Raw genomic sequence first — 19,640 nt, 5'->3', positions numbered from 1 at the left:
GGCCGCCTGATAACCCTATAAAAATAGGCTTTGTGACTTTCAGAGTGCCTCCTTCATAAATGAAACAGGATGTGTCTGATGTGTCACACACCACATGGCCAGATAAGGTTGTAAAATATTAAAATTACATCTCCCGGTGAATGCATTTGTCACGGTTGAATGCAAAAAGGCATCAAAAACGCTGGTGTGGAGGAGTATTTTTGGTTTTGGTTATTTATTTTGCCTTATATACAAGTCATTACCCTGTAAAGGATGTTCCTTAACATATTTCCCAGGAAAATCCATTTTGGTTTAGTTTTTGTATGTTTTATTGTGAGTTCGTAAAAGTGGCGTAATACCTCTGACAACGTTGTTCACAGCAGTGACCTGGGAGTCAGAAATGCTTTCAGGGGTCTTCCCCATGCTGTTCCCATGTCATTTGAGCACTGTTCCCATCGATTTGGGCAATTTTTAGGCCTCTGCAGACCTCCGGGGGGAGCCGCCTGAAAAATGTTCGAATTTTTCATAGACTTACATTGGGCTCATTGCTCGGGTCGAGCATTCCAATTTGCTCGACTCGAGCATTTTAGTGCTCGCCCATCACTAGTACTGATGAAATGTGGAAATTATACCAAAAGCGAGGGCTTCATAAGAAATCAGGAAGTTTACAAAATAAAAAGGTGACAGTGGAAGATTCTGGATCCCCACAGCGTGGGCGTAGTTGGACACGGAGAGAGCGGGAGGGCCCACTCCGACTTCGTCCCCAGTGAAACCCACAGCGCCGGGGTTTGAGGATCTTTACGCTGAAGTAAAATTGCTGTTGCAGGAGGTCAAAACACAGCGACAGGAGTTGACTTTTTCTCCCAGAGAGGTTTCCCAGTCAGAGGGAGACACAAGTGATTGACTTCTTGGCCGAGCCCTCCACATAGATAGACGCCCTCATGTAAATTTGGTCATTAATTGGCAAAATAAGAATAGGGGCTCACAACAATAAATGTTATTAATCTTAACCAATCACAGTATATAAACTAAAGGGAAGACATTTTAAAATTATATATTTATTAAGGTATAAAGTTAAAAACCTACCAAACAATTGTGCAAAAAAACAAAACAACCCTGACTCACAGGCTAACAGACTAAACATTGTATACTAATTACCAATCAAACAGAAAAAAAACCCAACCAATAACCTAGGTTATAATCATGGTTCAGCTTCCCATCTACTGTTAGTAGTTATATTGTCCGAGGTCAGCCTATACTCTCCTAGGTATACCTAAACAAGTAGTATATTGGTTAGATGATTTCAGTATGACATATCTATAACCATCCACTCAAAGGAAGATGCCTAGTACCCAATTTCAACTATAACCATCCTTTCAGATGAAAAATGCTTAATGCCCGACGCGTTTCACCACCAACTGTCGTAGCGGCTCTTCAGGGGCAACACAAGTTAACAAGCCAATATATGGTTATGTATAACACATTACAGATAACAGTTTCTGTCTACTCCACTGAGAAATCAACAAATAAATCTTCTTCTAGTGTCTCTCTTGCTGTAGCTTTTATTTAGAGATTCATCTAGTATTCCCCATGACCTATAGAGGTTGCTATTCCATCATCATTTATAAACACTCATCAGATCAGAGCCAAATACTCCTTTTGATGATATAGACCTAAGTCTGTCCCACTCCATATGCTGGAAAATATACAGCAAAGATGTGTGGGGGAAAGAACTGTGGCAAGATGTTTGGGCAATTGTGCAAAGAATTAAAGTGACTGTATTTCACGTTGACGTCCATTGTGCTTCAGATAACCTGGAAAGACTCTTCAATTCAATAGCGGATGAACATTCCAAAATATCAGTTGCTGATGCCAGTGAGGAGCCTGACTCAGCTGAAAAGCAACTTGGATTGGCTCAATGGGCACATCAGAAATGTGGGCATCTTGTAGAAAAAGCTACTTATGAATGGGCACAAACCAGAGGAGTGCCCCTCAGGTTACATGTAATTAAGGAAACAATTATGAAATGGCCAGTGTGTCAACATTCACAACAGAGACCTATTCCCCATGTGGTTAGGGGCCATATAGCCCGAGGCAAATTGCCTGGACAAATTTGGCAGGTAGATTATATTGGTCCCCTTCCACAAGATGGAGGATGTGTGTATGTATGCACGGCTGTGGATACATACTCAGGGTACATGATGGCTTGTCCGTGTAAAGCGGCCAATGCCAACAGTACGATCAAAACAATGGAAACCATAGTATTATACTACGGAATTCCGTAACAAATTCAGAGTGACAATGGTAGTCACTTCAGGAACAAGAAGGTTGCAGAATTTTGCTCAGAACATAACATTGAGTGAATCTTTCATATCCCATATTATCCCCAAGCTGCAGGATTGGTAGAGCAGATGAATGGGTTATTCAAAGAACAATTAAAGAAATTGGGAGATGGAACTTACAAAGGGTGGAGAAAACATTTAAATGAAGCCCTTAACATTCTTAACAGGCCAATTGGAGAACAGGAAACACTATTAATGAGGATGATTACCCCCAATTTACAGATAATGCCCTTAAAAGCTTCTACCACAGAACAGACAGTTCTCTATTGGGAATTGGAGACGGGAGCACTAGGACCCTATAGGGCTACTCCACAAGCTGCAGGATTAGATCTACAATCCCATGAGGAAATCAGATTGGAACAGGAGTTATAAAGGCAATCAGAACTGCTATAGGATTACAAATGCCTCCTGAACATTTTGGTCTTATAGCTCCAAGGTCAGATTTAGCCTTAAAGGGAATTCAGGTGATGGGAGGAGTGATAGATCAGGACTATCAAAGTGAAATTAAGGTACTCCTGCTGAATAGTGGGGATAGTGACTGGTTGATTCAAAAAGGAGACAGGGTAGCTCAATTGTTGATTTTATCCATCCAGAAAATGAAGGTGATCAAGGGAACAGCCCCCACAGTAATAACTGTCAGAGGAGATAAAGATTTTGGTTCCAGTCATTCTTTAAATGATGGTGCAAAAACATGGGTAAAACAAGCTGGGGATAAAGGTCCCCCAGAGCCTGCAGAGGTGATTGCTAGAGGGGCAGGTAATGTGTTAATAGTGATGAAGCCAGGACAGGAAAAATGGGAACATATTCCAGCAGACAGGTGTTATCTCAGAGAATAATAAATCTGCTCTTTCTTTTTAGTGTCCAATTCAAATATGGAGATGGTGGCTGATCGGTGTTACAGGCATGGTCCTTTCGGTCTCTGTCTCTACCCAACCGTAGTATCAACAAAGAGAAGAAGTGCCAGTCAAAGAAAATGTGGCATTGTGTAAAATTAAACAGAACCTATGGAGTTACTTGGCACAATTGATGAACATGAGCCATTTTTGTATGACAAAAACTGCTACCGCTACCAATATACTGGAGAATTGTATGGTAGCTATACCAACTCCCTTACAACTGTGGACAAACTCAATAGGGGGGTTTGTCCAAGATGAGGAGATTGAAGGAGATGTGATCCAAAATGATACATATAACCTGTATTACGCTTGTATAAACTGTACTGGAGAGGACTTCCTTACTGAAGACATGATAACTATAAAGACTCAAAATAATGCATCTGCTGAGTTATGTTATCAAATGACTTGTAATCAAAATAAAATAGGTAAAAATAGAAGGTAACAAAAGGCACAATGAACATAATATCATGTGCGGTTCACGTTCAGATAAAAATTTCAAGAGAATGAGGTAGCGAAAAACATGAAGTGCAACAAAACAGTAATCTCTCTCTCACATATACAACATGTAAAATTGCCCAAGGGGTGGATGTTTTCTTGTGGGAATACAACTTTTAATTATATTTCAGCTAACATAATAGGTGGGCCATGTGTTATTTCTAGATTAGCCCTAATGATGTATCCTTTGTTTCCATCCCATAAAGCTAAACGTCCAAAGAGGGGATTTTCCTGTTTAGCTGAAGATTGTAAGTATAATGTAAAAATATTTAGATTTGAGAGTCCTCAATGGTTGATACCTTTTAATGGCTAACTGAAAAGATGGTAACAAATTGCAAGCTTTCGAGACTACTCAGGCCTCTTCATCAGGCATAGTATACCACAAAATCTGAAGAGTCACATATTTATACACAATAAGACATACAAAAAATGCAATAGGTAAGACAGGTGATGAAAAGCAGAGTTATTATGGAAGAGATAAACAGATCTGGCTATAAATATTTTAGCAGTTAATAGATAAAGAGTGTGAAGGTTTTATTGTCCTGTGATTAGGTCCAGTGTTATGATGGCCTCACAAGTCTGAGGAGTAAATTCCTTAGTTGATGTAGAATGACAAATCCATGCGACACATTCATTCCTGTTCTGAAAGTGTTAAAGGTCACCATCAGTTTATATTCATGAAGGAAGCAAACAGACAACTGATGGACACACGCTACTACAAAAAACTGGAGTCTGACCCTACACAGGACTATAAGGAACTAAACAAGTTGGTATCTTGTTTGCCTGACGAATGACCTGATACCAGAGAGTCCAAGAATAGGGACATTCTATATGCTCCCCAAAATCCACAAATTTGGAAATTCAGGAAGACCAGTTATTTCATGTGTGGGCACCCTTACTGAGCAAGTTTCTGGACTGGTAAAGAGTACACCCAGCTACATTCGGGACATGACAGACCTACTGAATAAACTAGCAGCAATAGGTCCTCTACCAGAAGGAACCATCCTGACCACCATGGATGTGGAATCTTTGTATTCTAATATCCCACACAAGGATGGATTAAATGCCTGCAAAATCTTCATAGAAAATACAGGAATTGTTGCTGATTCTGTGGTCAAACTTACAGAATTCATCCTCACCCACAATTACTTTGAATTTGATAACAACATATATCTACAGGAAATGAAAGGCTAAAGAACCAAATCAATAAACAGGGTTGAAGTACATAAAATCCATATGGACCCATGTTATTGCATGCAGGACTTTAAGTCAGAACGGACCATCATATAAATATACTAGGAGGTCCCTGCTGAGCAGAGAAAAAAAGATGGCCACTAGAGTTCGTACAAATTCATAAAAATATCTTTATTGAAAATATAAATACCACATCAAAACAATTTGTATGTATGCACAAACAGACCACATCATGTGGACACAATGCTGGAGACCAAAACTATTGGATTAAAAGTTACACCATAAAAACCATGTGACACAGCGGCCACAATTGGTGAGCCTACGTATAGTAGATGATTAAGGGGAGGTAATGAAAAAAATAAATGTTGCATGTAAATTTGTCAATAAAATATAGAGTATTTCATCCTCCCAATTTGTTTAAATCTAATTATGACATCCAGAATACTTATAAATTATGGTTATTAAAGAAAATACCCCATATTCAAATGAATGGCATTGCTCAAACATATACCTGGATAGTCACTTGGCCACCAAACGAACCGCTGTTGGCGTCACCCCGACGCACGTTTCGGTAAGAACCTTTTTCAAGGGGTATTCATGCATACTGATCACCCACCCTAATATACCCCGTGACAATTAGTGAAGTGTGCACATGCTATACCGCCATACCGGAAGTATCCAGCGGCGCGCACAGGCCAATCACCTGACTTCCTACAGACGCATCCCAGTCACCATGGAGAGGCGTCACATGATCCAGTCACACGATCGGAAGTACCGCCCCCGTCGTCAGGGACGCCATCCCCGCTACATGCCTGGCCATGGAGTGACGCGGCCCCACCGCCGCAACCGTGGCGCACAGCGGCGTCGGCATCAGCAAGATGTCGAAAGCCGATGAGCGCATCGGAGCAACGGATCGACCGCATACCGGCGAGGCAGCAGCAGTATGTATCAAGAGTGGTCCCAGAGATCATATACTCGGAAACCAAAGTCTGCAATATTTCACAACTAACAAAATGGCAGTACTGTATATTTATATCTATGTATATAGAGTACACTGAGGAGGTGTACCCACCTAAAACACATATGTACCAATTATATACCATCTCTCATCACATGATTTGACATAAGAAAAAAAGGGGATACCCTATAACCACCATCGCCTCAGGACGAAGAAAATACCACATAGAGATACCACTAAGAAATATAGCATTATTCTGGACCCACCATTCAATAGCAAAAAATCCTCATTAAGATCACATCAATCCATAGCCATGTATAACAACATTTCCATATTTACACACATATGGATACATATACAAGAATATAATATTTCATATTTAAGTATTCTTACATATGTATTCTTACTCCGAGACCATCTGGTGCGGAGTCACTATGAGGGTGAACCTCGACAAACCTTCTTAGATGGAGTGGGTGGGGGACGGCGTGGCTGCAGTCCATATGGTCACTGTGTCGCCTGACCCAACATCGACCGTTGTACGGATTTTTGTGATTCGGACGGTACAAGATTTAAGATCAATAAATACATCACTTGTCAAACATGATATGTGATATACCATGCATCTTGTCCGTGTGGGCTTATCTACATAGGTATGACTACACACCAATTTAAAACACGGGTAAGAGAGCATGTGTTGGGGATTGAGGCGGCACTTGGCCATGTGGATGCATCCACGCTTAAAACCATCCCACGCCACTTTAAGTTATATCACAATTGTGATTCTACTGGATTGAGAATAAAAGGCGTTGATAGTATTTTGGTGGGTATTCGTGGTGGACCCGTTTCACAGAAACTGGCTCAATTGGAATCCAAATGGATTTGGGCGTTCAAAACCCTGCACCCCAAGGGGCTTAATGAGAACGTTAGTTTCGTCCCATTTTTGTAATCTCCATACTGTATGTGATGCCCAGGTATATCTTGACCAATATTAATAATATCAGTTTTATTTATTCTTTGTGTGATTATTTGTGTTTTAATTTCATGCATATTGACTTCCCATCAGATTGGTTGCGATACCTCTGATCCACTATCGGCCTGCAATATCTATGATGACAGTACTCATTTGGACTCACCAGTTCCAATTACTTCAACAACTATTACCAAGCAATGATCTGTATGGACCCTAGAGTTTTATAGGTGGAAGAATTGTAGGAGTGATCCGTAAAGAAATAAAGAAGAGTATAATATGTAAATAATATCTATCAAAAAAATATGTAAGAATACTTAAATATGAAATATTATATTCTTGTATATGTATCCATATGTGTGTAAATATGGAAATGTTGTTATACATTGCTATGGATTGATGTGATCTTAATGAGGATTTTTTGCTATTGAATGGTGGGTCCAGAATAATGCTATATTTCTTAGTGGTATCTCTATGTGGTATTTTCTTCGTCCTGAGGCGATGGTGGTTATAGGGTACCCCCTTTTTTTTTTATGTCAAATCATGTGATGAGAGATGGTATATAATTGGTACATATGTTTTATAGGTGGGTACACCTCCTCAGTGTACTCTATATACATAGATATAAATATACAGTACTGCCATTTTGTTAGTTGTGAAATATTGCAGACTTTGGTTTCCGAGTATATGATCTCTGGGACCACCCTTGATACATACCGCTGCTGCATCGCCGGTACGCGGTCGCTCTGTTGCGCTCATTGGCTTTCGACATCTTGCTGATGCCGACGCCGCTGTGCGCCACGGTTGCGGCGGTGGGGCCGCGTCACTCCATGAGCAGGTATGTAGCGGGGATGGCGTCCCTGACGACGAGGCGGTACTTCCGATCGCGTGACTGTGGATCATGTGACGCCTCTCCATGGTGACTGGGATGCGTCTGTAGGAAGTCAGGTGATTGGCCTGTGCGCGCCGCTGGATACTTCCGGTATGGCGGTATAGCATGTGCACACTTCACTAATTGTCACAGGGTATATTAGGGTGGGTGATCAGTATGCATGAATACCCCTTGAAAAAGGTTCTTACCGAAACGTGCGTCGGGGTGACGCCAACAGCGGTTCGTTTGGTGGCCAAGTGACTATCTAGGTATATGTTTGAGCAATGCCATTCATTTGAATATGGGGTATGTTCTTTAATAACCATAATTTATAAGTATTCTGGATGTCATAATTAGATTTAAACAAATTGGGAGGATGAAATACTCTATATTTTATTGACAAATTTACATGCAACATTTATATATTGGAGATAAAATGTATATATTTTTTTCATTACCTCCCCTTAATCATCTACTATACGTAGGCTCACCAATTGTGGCCGCTGTGTCACATGGTTTTTATGGTGTAACTTTTTAATCCAATAGTTTTGGTCTCCAGCATTGTGTCCACATGATGTGGTCTGTTTGTGCATCGATACGAATTGTTTTGATGTGGTATTTATATTTTCAATAAAGATATTTTTATGAATTTGTACGAACTCTAGTGGCCATCTTTTTTTCTCTGCTTAGCAGGGACCTCCTAGTATATATCTACAGGAAACTGGTACAGCGATGGGAAGTAAAATGGCTCCACAGTACGCAAATCTTTTCATGGCCAAGCTTGAAAGTGACTTTTTGTCCTCATGTCCCATCAGGACTCTGGCCTACTATCGTTTCATTGACGATATTTTAATCATCTGGACGGGGTCTGAGCAACAACTGAAGACGTTCCATGAACACTTTAATTAATTTCATCCCACCATCAACCTAACACTCAACTACTCCTGTACTGAAATTAACTTTTTGGACACCACCATCAAGCTAGAGAACAATGAAATAGAGACATCCTTGAACCAATCGACCGTCCTACATACCTTAAATGGGACAGTTTCCATCCAAAACACATAAAAAACTCTATTGTTTACAGCCAAGCCATCAGATACAATCGGATATGTTCCAACCAGATGGATAGAGACAAACACCTTGATGGCCTCAGAAAGACCTTTTTGAAACAGGGCTACCATCAAAGAACAATTGAGAACCAGATTACAAGAGCCACCAGAATATCAAGGAATCATCTCCTACATTACCAAACCAAACAAGAAAGCAGCCGGTTGCCTCTAGTAATCACCTACAATCCAAATCTGGAGGCGCTAAGGAGAGCTGCACGGAAACTATAACCTTTACTACAAAAAGATGCCCGATTACAATCCATATTTCCAGACCCCCCACTTCTGTGTTTCAGGCAACCCCCCAAATCTAAGAAGCATCATTGTCAGAAGCTCCCTGTCATCTCCTCCAGCTACAGGTACCTTTCCTTGCAACCAGAAAAAATATAAAACCTGTCCGTTTATAACGACCACAGACAAGATAAAGATTCCCAATTCACATCAGGACTATAAGATCCCAGGCACGTTCAGCTGTATCACATCTAATGTAGTGTACTTAATTATATGTACCAATTGTCCAGCTGGGGGTCTGAAGAATTTCAGAATATAAACTGATGGTGACCTTTAACACTTTCATAGCAGGAATGAATGTGTCGCATGGATTTATGTCATTCTACATCAACTAAGGAATTTACTCCTCAGACTTGTGAGGCCATCATAACATTGGACCTAATAGCAGGACAATAAAACCTTCACACTCTTTATCTATTAACTGCTAAAATATTTATAGCCAGATCTGTTTATCTCTTCCATAATAACTCTGCTTTTCCTCACCTGTCTTACCTCTTGCAATTTTTGTATGTCTTATTGTGTATAAATATGTGACTCTTCAGATTTTGTGGTATACTATGCCTGATGAAGAGGCCTGAGTAGTCTCGAAAGCTTGCAATTTGTTACCATCTTTTCAGTTAGCCATTAAAAGGTATCAACCATTGAGGACTCTCAAATCTAAATATTTTTTTATCTACTGGCTAACACGGTACAAGAATATATATTTTCCCTATAAGTATAATGTAAACCTTTTAACTGAATCAGAAATTATAGGGTTATCCCTTACGATTGTAGGATCTCCTGCCATAGTCCCATATGCGGCTATGACTGTAGGGAGATTATCTTGTCTTGTAGCTAGATCAATAAATGCTACCAGTAGAGCCTTAGAAGATATATTATTAGATTTACAAATTTACCAGAAAAGCTGTCTTACAGAATAGAGCGACTATAGATTATTTGTTATTAATTCACCACCATGGATGTGAAGAGTTTGAAGGTATGTGTTGTTTTAACTTGTCAGACCATAGTCAGGATTTGCAATTTCAGATAGATCAGTTACATGATGACATTGATCACATCACACAGCGTAATGGTAAATGGTGGGATTGGTTATTTTATTGGTTGCCTGATTTTGGTTATTTACGCTATATTTTAGGAATAATTTTTGCTATAATCTGTGCTTGTATCGCCTTATGCTGTTGTATACAATGTATTCCTTCTTTTATAGCAATGTGTCGTTCATCTGCTGAAGATATTCCCTTGGGATATGGTATTGTATGTAAATGATATATCGCTTCCAGATGACCAAGGGTGGTTTATAGTGCTAAGGTTTTTAATGTCCATCAGGAATCCATATTGGTAGCCTGTCTTTAAAGAACCCTTTAACAGTTCAGCTTATGTTAGCCTTGCAATTTTCCCAACACCTGGACCTCATAGCTCTATTATCAATGTTTAGTTTATAGTATCAAGCAGTCTTTTATTAATGTTTAGTGAGAACGATGCATGTTTATATTCATTAGCAATATTTGGTAAGAATATGCTGTGTTTATAGAATGGTAAAACATCTGGTACCAGGAGCCTTTGGCATGTTTCATCTCCGGTGATATACAGTTATATGAAAAAGTTTGGGCACCCCTATTAACCTTAAGCTTAATGTTTTATAAAAATTGGTGTTTTTGCAACAGCTATTTCAGTTTGATATATGTAATAACTGTTGGACACAGTAATGTTTCTGCCTTAAAATGAGGTTTATTGTACTAACAGAAAATGTACAATCTGCATTCAAACAAAATTTGACAGGTGCATAGGTATGGGCACCCTTATCATTTTCTTGTTTTAAATACTCCTACCTACTTTTTACTGACTTACTAAAGCACTTTTTTTGGTTTTGTAACCTCATTGAGCTTTGAACTTCATAGCCAGGTGTATGCAATCATGAGAAAAGCTACTTAAAGTGGCCACTTGCAAGTTGTTCTCCTGTTTGAATCTCCTCTGAAGAGTGGCATCATGGGCTCCTCAAAACAACTGGCAAATGATCTGAAAACAAAGATTATTCAACATAGTTGTTCAGGGGAAGGATACAAAAAGCTGTCTCAGAGATTTAACCTGTCAGTTTCCACTGTGAGGAACATAGTAAGGAAATGGAAGAACACAGGGACAGTTCTTGTTAAGGCCAGAAGTGGCAGGCCAAGAAAAACATCAGAAAGGCAGAGAAGAAGAATGGTGAGATCAGTCAAGGACAATCCTCAGACCACCTCCAGAGAGCTGCAGCATCAACTTGCTGCAGATGGTGTCACTGTGCATCGGTCAACTATACAACGCACTTTGCACAAGGAGAAGCTGTATGGGAGAGTGATGCGAAAGAAGCCGTTTCTGCAAGCAAGCCACAAACAGAGTCGGCTGAGGTATGCAAAAGCACATTTGGGGAAGCCAATTTATTTTTGGAAGAAGGTCCTGTGGACTGATGAAACCAAGATTGGGTTGTTTGGTCATACAAAAAGGCGTTATGCATGGCGGCAAAAAAACACAGCATTCCAAGAAAAACACTTGCTACCCACAGTAAAATTTGGTGGAGGTTCCATCATGCTTTGGGGCTGTGTGGCCAATGCCGGCACCGGGAATCTTGTTAAAGTTGAGGGACGCATGGATTCCACTCAGTATCAGCAGATTCTTGACAATAATGTTCAAGAATCAGTGATAAAGTTGAAGTTACGCAGGGGATGGATCTTTCACCAATACAATGATCCAAAACACCGCTCCAAATCTACTCAGGCATTCATGCAGAGGAACAATTACAATGTTCCGGAATGGCCATCCCAGTCCCCAGACCTGAATATCATTGAACATCTGTGGGATCATTTGAAGAGGGCGGTCCATGCTCGGCGACCATCAAACTTAACTGAACTGGAATTGTTTTGTAAAGAGGAATGGTCAAAAATACCTTCATCCAGGATCCAGGAACTCATTAAAAGCTACAGGAGGCGACTAGAGGCTGTTATTTTTGCAAAAGGAGGATCTACTAAATATTAATGTCACTTTTCTGGTGAGGTGCACATACTTATACACCTGTCAAATTTTGTTTGAATGCAGATTTCACATTTTCTGTTAATATAATAAACCTCATTTCAAGGCAGAAACATTACTGTGTCCAACAGTTATTACATATATCAAACTGAAATAGCTGTTGCAAAAACACCAATTTTTATAAAACATTAAGCTTAAGATTAATAGGGGTGCCCAAACTTTTTCATATAACTATATTTGATCGGTGTTAAGTGACATCTGAAGAGCTGGTCACTCAGAAGAAAGATACTATATTGAACAAAAAGACTCTTGTCAGAATTTGTGTAACATTTGGTTACGCAAACATTTGTTTTCAAACAAGATATAAGCTAGTGAAGTTTTCAGCTAAGACAGAAGCCTGTTGACCTGTGGACTAAAAGGGGATACACTGACGTCGCAGTGTGGATTCATCCCAGGACTTTTCTCGGTCTTCGCTATTTTTCTTCTCACGGCTGATGTCTCCCAGACAGATGATGTATGTTTCTCCTGGTGAAGTTTTTCCTGTATAGTGTGCGCTGTAAGTACTTTACCTTTGTGATTTATATTATGCAAAGGTGTACGCAATATCACACTATTTCCTATGTTCTGTAATCATTTAATTATAATAAAAATTAATCGCCTTCTTTAAAGCCGCATCCGAGCCCTTTAAATACTTGGCAAAACATAACCCTAACACAACCCTATCCCTAGCACAACCCTAACCCTAGCAAAGACCTAACCCTAGCACAACCTTAATCCCAGCACAATCTTAACCCTAGAGTTTATTTTTTACGGCTTTCCTCGTGCGGTATAAGTGATTAGATGACTTTATTCTTCAGGTCGGTGCGATTCAAGCGATACCAGATTCATATCGGGTTTTTATGATTGACAGCTGTCACACACTAAAAAATTCTTTTTTTTTGCATCGCCATATTTAGAGAGCTATAATTTTTCCATTGGTACCATTTTCGGGCACGTGACATTTTTTGATCGCTTTCTATGCCGATTTTTGGGAGGCAGAATAAACAGAAACCAACAATTCAGGAATTTTTTTTATGCCATTCTGCGTGTGGTAAAATTGATGAGGTAGCTTTATTCTTCGGGTCAGTACGTTTACAGCGGTACCACATTGATATCTTCTTTTTATGTTTTGGCGCTTTTACACAATAGAAAAAATATTTTTTTTTGCATTGCTTTATTCTGAGAGATATAACTTTTTTATTTTTCGGCTGATGAAGCAGTATGGCGGCTTTTTTTTTGGGGGGTGGGGAACAAGATGACCTTTTCAAAGCCACCATATTTATTTACAGTTGTCTTTTTAATCGCATTTTATTCCATTTTTTATTTGGCAGTATGATGATAAAGCATCGTTTTTTGCTTTATTTTTTTTTTTTACCGTGTTAACTAAAGAGATTAACTAGTGGGACAGTTTTATAGGTCAGGTCGTTCCAGATGCGGCAATACCAAATATTGCTGCTGGAGACCCTTAGGACGTCGGCAATGGATCACCCCCCTGGCTGGCTGGATGAGCAAGTGGCCCAGATCGCCGACTGTGGAGCCCGGACGGCACCAGGAGCATCTTCCCTGCAAGAACGGAGCCCAACAAATTTAGGTTAATTCATCATGTCTCTTATCCAAAGGGTAGGTCGGTGAATGATGGAATTGCAACAGAATTATGCTCCGTTGTTTATACCTCTTTTGACGAGGCGGTGGGATGGGTCAGAAAATAAGGAAAAACGTTAGACTGCTGGGTTGTTTCTGGGACGGAGCATATTTCATAGATCGTTGCCTGCCAATAAGCTGTTCCATTTCTTGCTCCTTGTTTGAGGCATTCAGTTGCTTCCTGGAATGGGTTGTCCGAGACGTGTCTGGGGGGGGGGCACCAATCATTCATAATCTGGACGATTTTTTGTGTTTCGGCTTGAAGGATTCACCGCTGTGTGAATCCACATTGCATGCCATGGAATGGATTGCCGAGCTGTTTGGAGTCCGCCTGGCTTCTGAAAAAACCGAGTGCCTGGCGTCTTGTATTTGTTTTCTGGGGATCATTATTGATGCAGAGAAGTGGAAACTCCGATTACAAGAGGAGAAAGTGGTGGCGTTAAGGGCTGAAGTGGCAAGGGCTAGGTGGCTGAAAAAGATTACATTGAGGGAGACACAGTCGCTGCTAGACAAGCAGAATTTTGCACGTAGGGTAATGCCCATGGGGAGGGTCTTCTCCAGAAGCTGGTAAATGCAACGGCGGGGGTAAAGGCTCTTCATCATTAAATTAGATTGTCAAATGAGCATAAGGAAGATTTGTCGGTGTGGGACACTTTCCTCGAAGTGTATAATGGGCGTTTTGATAATGGAAGAGGTAACAGACAAAGTGGACTTAGAGCTGTTCATGGATGCTGCAGAAAGCACAGGTTTTGGCGCTTATTTCAAGGGCCAGTGGTGTGCAGGGGAGTGGCCCCAGAGTTGGAGAGTGGAAGGGCTGTTAAAAAACGTAGCGTTGCTGGAAGTTTTCCCAATAATGTTTGTGGTGACACTGTGGGGTCATCAATTTCAAAACAAATGGATTAGTTTCCGCTGTGATAACATGGGAGTAGTGTTGGCGATCAACAATATTACGGCATCTTCTCCACCAGTAATCAGGGTGTTACGGTAACTGGCATTGGAATGTTTAATAATGTATAACAGCTTCTCACATTCCAGGTGAAAGGAATTCAATTGCTGACGCCCTTTCTCGTTTCCAGTGGGATCGCTTTCGGTTGCTGGCCCCAGATGCAGAGGAGAGGGGGCTCGAGTGCCCGCATCACTTATGGAACTTGGTATTTGTGCAGCCCAACCATTAATTAAATCATCCATATCCCTTAGCACATGGAAGGCCTATCAAGCTGCTTGGGGGCTGTGGGAGGGTCGGCTGAGGGGTATCAAAAATACCTTGTCTGAAGAAGATCAGGTAGGCTTGCTGCACCTACGGTTAGGGGAGGGGGCTCTAGGTTAATCGGTTGATCGCAGGTTTGGCATTCGGCTTTAGGATCAGGGGTGGTAGGGATCTGACAAAGAATTTCCTAGTGAAGCAAGCAGTTAAGGGTATTCGTAGGGGGCGGGCACAGAGGGATGATCAGCACCCAGTTTCGTTTAAGCTCCTGAAATATTTGAGAAAGGAACTGGGAGGTATTTGTAGCTCAGAGTATGAGGTAAGGCTTTTCCTGTTAGTGCCCCAAAAAATGCCCAGGAAAAACCTAAGGGTTAGCGAGCTAGTAGCTCCATCTAAGAAGAAAGGCGGGGGGTACTAGCAGGAGATGTGTTCGCAACAAAACAAGGTGTTGAATTTTGGTTGAGGCTTTCAAAAACAGACCAGTTAGGAAGGGGAAAAAAGGTATGGTTAGGAGAGGTGCAAGGGTCAGGGATGTGTCCTTTAAAAACTTTTGAGTCCTCCAGGGGACTGGGGCAGAATTCGGACGTACCATTGTTGTGTCACGAAGACGGAACATTATTGCAGTATCAATTCACCGTCATTTTTAGGATGTGCTTGAACAAGTTGGGGTTGGATCCGTGTAATTTTGCCCCTCATTCTTTTCGGATAGGGGCCGCTATGGAGGCGGTGGCTTGCGTCCTGAATTCGAATATTGTAAAACGGATAGGGAGATGGGAATCGAGGCGGATTTTGTCTTGCGTGAGACCGGAGTCGACAGTTAACTTGTGAAAAAAATGTGTATTGTTGTGTTCTGATCACATGTTGTTTTCTGGATAGGTTTCCCTCTGTTGATTTGGATAATGGGCCACACCTATGTCCACTGGGCGCGGTGTGGGCAGACATACGACGAGATGGAAAGCAACTCAGTGCTTCAAGGGACAAAGCTGTTACTTGCTGGCTTGGGTTTAGGGGTATAGGGTGGAACAGGTTGTTGCGGGAGGTGAATAATTTTGTCCATTTAGATCGCCCCCCCAGATATACTGTTATTACACGTAGGGGGTAATGACTTAGGGGTTCGGCCGTGTAGGGATCTAATCAGAGACGTGATTTATTACGGCTTTGGGCATCTTTTCCGGGGATGATAACGATCTGCTCCGAGATTGTTCCCCGAAAGAGATGGCAAAATGCCTGGTCCATAAAGAGTTTGAATAGAGCACAGAAGAAGGTGAACAGAGCGTTTTCCAATTTTGTTTCCAGAAATGGGGGGGCGTCAATTCGGCATTTTGATTTGGAGAATTGCTCGGAAGATTTTTGGTTGGCTGACGGAGTTCATTTGAATGACTTCGGAATTGATTTATGGTCATTAGCTTTACAAGGGGGCATCGAGCAGGCGATGTTTATGAAAGGAAAGGGGGTCTCGAGTACTTAAGGTTGTCAATTACTCTTGTGGTGGCGTGCTTTAGGGTCCTTGAAGTTGGTTATAAATTGGTATGGGAGTGTCAACAGGACATGGATCCCTCAGTTATAAGTGGTATTTGGGTCTGGTGATTTATGGGACTTATGACAAAGGAATATCGAGTCCCGGGTGTGGCGGTTTTAACCGTTTCTGAACCCCCTTTCGAGGGGGTTCTTGGAGCTCCTGAGCTTGAGGTTCGCAGCTGGGAGTAAGTGGGGTTTGTGTCATTGGGGTCACCAGACTCTTCTTGGCTTCAAGGACCCTAAGACAATTTGTTTATATAACACGGTTTTAATTGCTACTGCTATAATAAAGGGCGACTGTGGCCAATTGTATCCAAGCCACAATGTCTGTCGTTCTTGGGGTTAGAAGTAAGATGGGGGTGAGGGCCAACTCACCAAGGATTGGCAATACCAACGTTGACTGTTCCTCAGGGACCACCCACTGGGTGGAGGTGCCTTAAGTACCCAGTGCCTCACAGCAATAGGCTGGGGGTGCATTAGGAATATTCCTTTAAGAATTAGGAAGTGATGCCGCCGCTCTAGGCATTCTACCAGGAAACATCCACACAGCAAGAAGAGGAACACAGTGCGCAGCCTGGATGGCAGCCTTGCATGGTGAGTGATAGGAAGCCATGGCGACACGCCGCCAGGGATGTTACAAAAAGTCTCATGTTTTTATCATACTCACTTCAGAGTGATGGATTTTTCTTATTACTTTTTATGAATTCTCAATATATATGAAAGTCCCATGATCAAAGATAGACAAAGATATTTATTTATCTATTAACATTTTTTATTATTTATAACAAATATTATATTAAATTAAATAAATTCAATCAATAATAACAGAAAAACTGCACAGGAAATTTTATACATAACAGTAAACAAATAAGGGCTATGTAATGATTGTATTTGCCCTGTCTTTGGTATAAGCAAAGTAAACACCACAAGATATAAATAAATGAACATAAATTAACTATTTGAGCTATTGAAAAGATAACAAGTGGGATTTTTCTTATTACTTTTTATGAATTCTGAATATATCAGAACGTCCCATGATCAAAGATATTTATCTATTATATTTTGTATTATTTCTAACAAATATTATATTAAATTAAATAAATTCAATCAATAATAACAGAAAAACTGCACAGTAAACAAATAAGGGCTATGTAATGATTGTATTTGCCCTGTCTTTGGGAGAAATGTGTTTCAGGCTGCCCTACTGTAAGTGGAAAATTACATATACAGTATATCTATACTTATGTAGTCGGAAAAACTGAATTTCCCCATGCATAATTCAATCGCTCATTCCTAAACGGATGTCCACTGATTCATTCATAAAAAAAATCTTGAATGGCTTTGGTTTGCACTGTACCCTGCAACCGACACTTTAGTTATATTTTATACATAATTTTAAGCAGTCCAAAAAGGAATGATGCTGTTCCTTGCTGAATGAAGAATTCCCATGCAGCCTACATACAGTCCTAGCTAGGTTCTTTCACTTTTATTTGATTAGATGTTTTGAGTCCTTGTCATTGCAATAGCTTGTTTCCTCTGCAGTACATTCCCATTAGAGCAGGGGTGGGGAACCTCGAGCCTGCGATTAACTTTTCTGTGGCCCCCCAGGCAGATTACTGGGGACCACAGTACTCGGGTCGGCACTTATGAGGTAATGACGTCAGAGTATTTTGGCGGATGTCTGTTTGCTGAGGCGGCCGCCCCTCCAGCTGTAAGTTGCCTTAATTAATGAATTATGTGTATATACAGTGTATATATACTGTATATATAAATATATATATACACACTCTTTCCTTACTGTGTCTACCCCTGATGAAGCCGCACTGGTAGCGGCGATTCGTGTGGGGGACCAACCTTCCTGGTCTTATCCTGTACTGAGTACCTCAGAGTAGTATCCTTCTTAAACAGACACACTTTAAATTGGTGGTTCTGGTACTGGATTACTCCTTTGTACCTATAGTGAGCTCATGCTAATTTACTCTATACTAAACATTCCTCATAAGTGCTGAATACCAAAACTGCAGATTAATATTAGTAATACTGCGGATTGATATAGGTGTCATTCATTTATTTGCTGCTGTGTATACATAAAGCATATTAGCTTCACATTGAACTGTATATTAATGCTATGACTTTTCTATATTCTTGTGTATATTAAATTTATCACGTATATGAGCCCTAACTACTGTGTATGTAATCATATTTTTTGTATAATTATTAAGCCAATTATGTTATGCATAGTTTAAGGTCTAAGGGCACTCCAGGTTGGGTGGACCTAAGTCCTACAGAGACTGGGTCTGTTTTTGTCTCAGCCATTTTGTTTTTTTAAATGTTTTTAATTTGTTTTTGCCCTGTTTTTCATTGTCAATTGTAATAAACTATTTTTGAAGGTGATCACCATTGTATACATTCCTCTTTTTTCTTGCTTTGTTGCATATACTCGATATGTAGAAGTTGTTCCCTTCTTTATATATGGATGCCACGGACTCTATTTGGATGACAAAGCTACGTTTTATTTTACCACATCTTGCTATATCATATTCTCTATTTAGTGGTTCTACCTATTTGACCCATTACTTACTTATCAGAGTAAAGTACTGCAGTGCGCACGTGATGGGAAAGTTCAAAGAGCTCTGGCGCATGTGCACTGCAGTACTTTAGTGTGCCCTCAACAGGGCAGAGATGTACGCCTGTGCAATAGCGCAATGTAAGGGACCCTGTATGGATGACGTAGGGATGTATCATCCACATGAAACACAGAAGAAGGACAGCATTGAAAGTAGGGAGGCGCCGGTCCAGGACCAGCGAAGCCCTCGGACCCGACCGCCCCGCAGATGAGTATAATAAAAGGTGTTTTTCTTTTGTTGGAGTCCTGATCGGGGGCATATACACGGCATATTAGTATGCTGCATATGAGGCCTGAAAGGTTGTGGCCGTATCTCATATGGGGCAAAGCTGGTGACAGGTTCCCTTTAATGCCTATATTTTTCTCCCTTCACTTCACCAACTCATACTACAGTGGTTACGGAAAGTATTCAGACCCCTTTAAATTTTCCACTCTTTGTTTCATTGCAGCCATTTGGTAAATTCTAAAAAGTTCATTTTTTTTCTCATTAAAGTACACTCTGCACCA

This window comes from Phyllobates terribilis, unplaced genomic scaffold, assembly GCF_046119375.1.
Source record: "Phyllobates terribilis strain yellow unplaced genomic scaffold, ASM4611937v1 Scaffold_631__1_contigs__length_929446, whole genome shotgun sequence".
Taxonomy (NCBI): domain Eukaryota; kingdom Metazoa; phylum Chordata; class Amphibia; order Anura; family Dendrobatidae; genus Phyllobates; species Phyllobates terribilis.
This window is presented reverse-complemented; position numbering follows the sequence as displayed.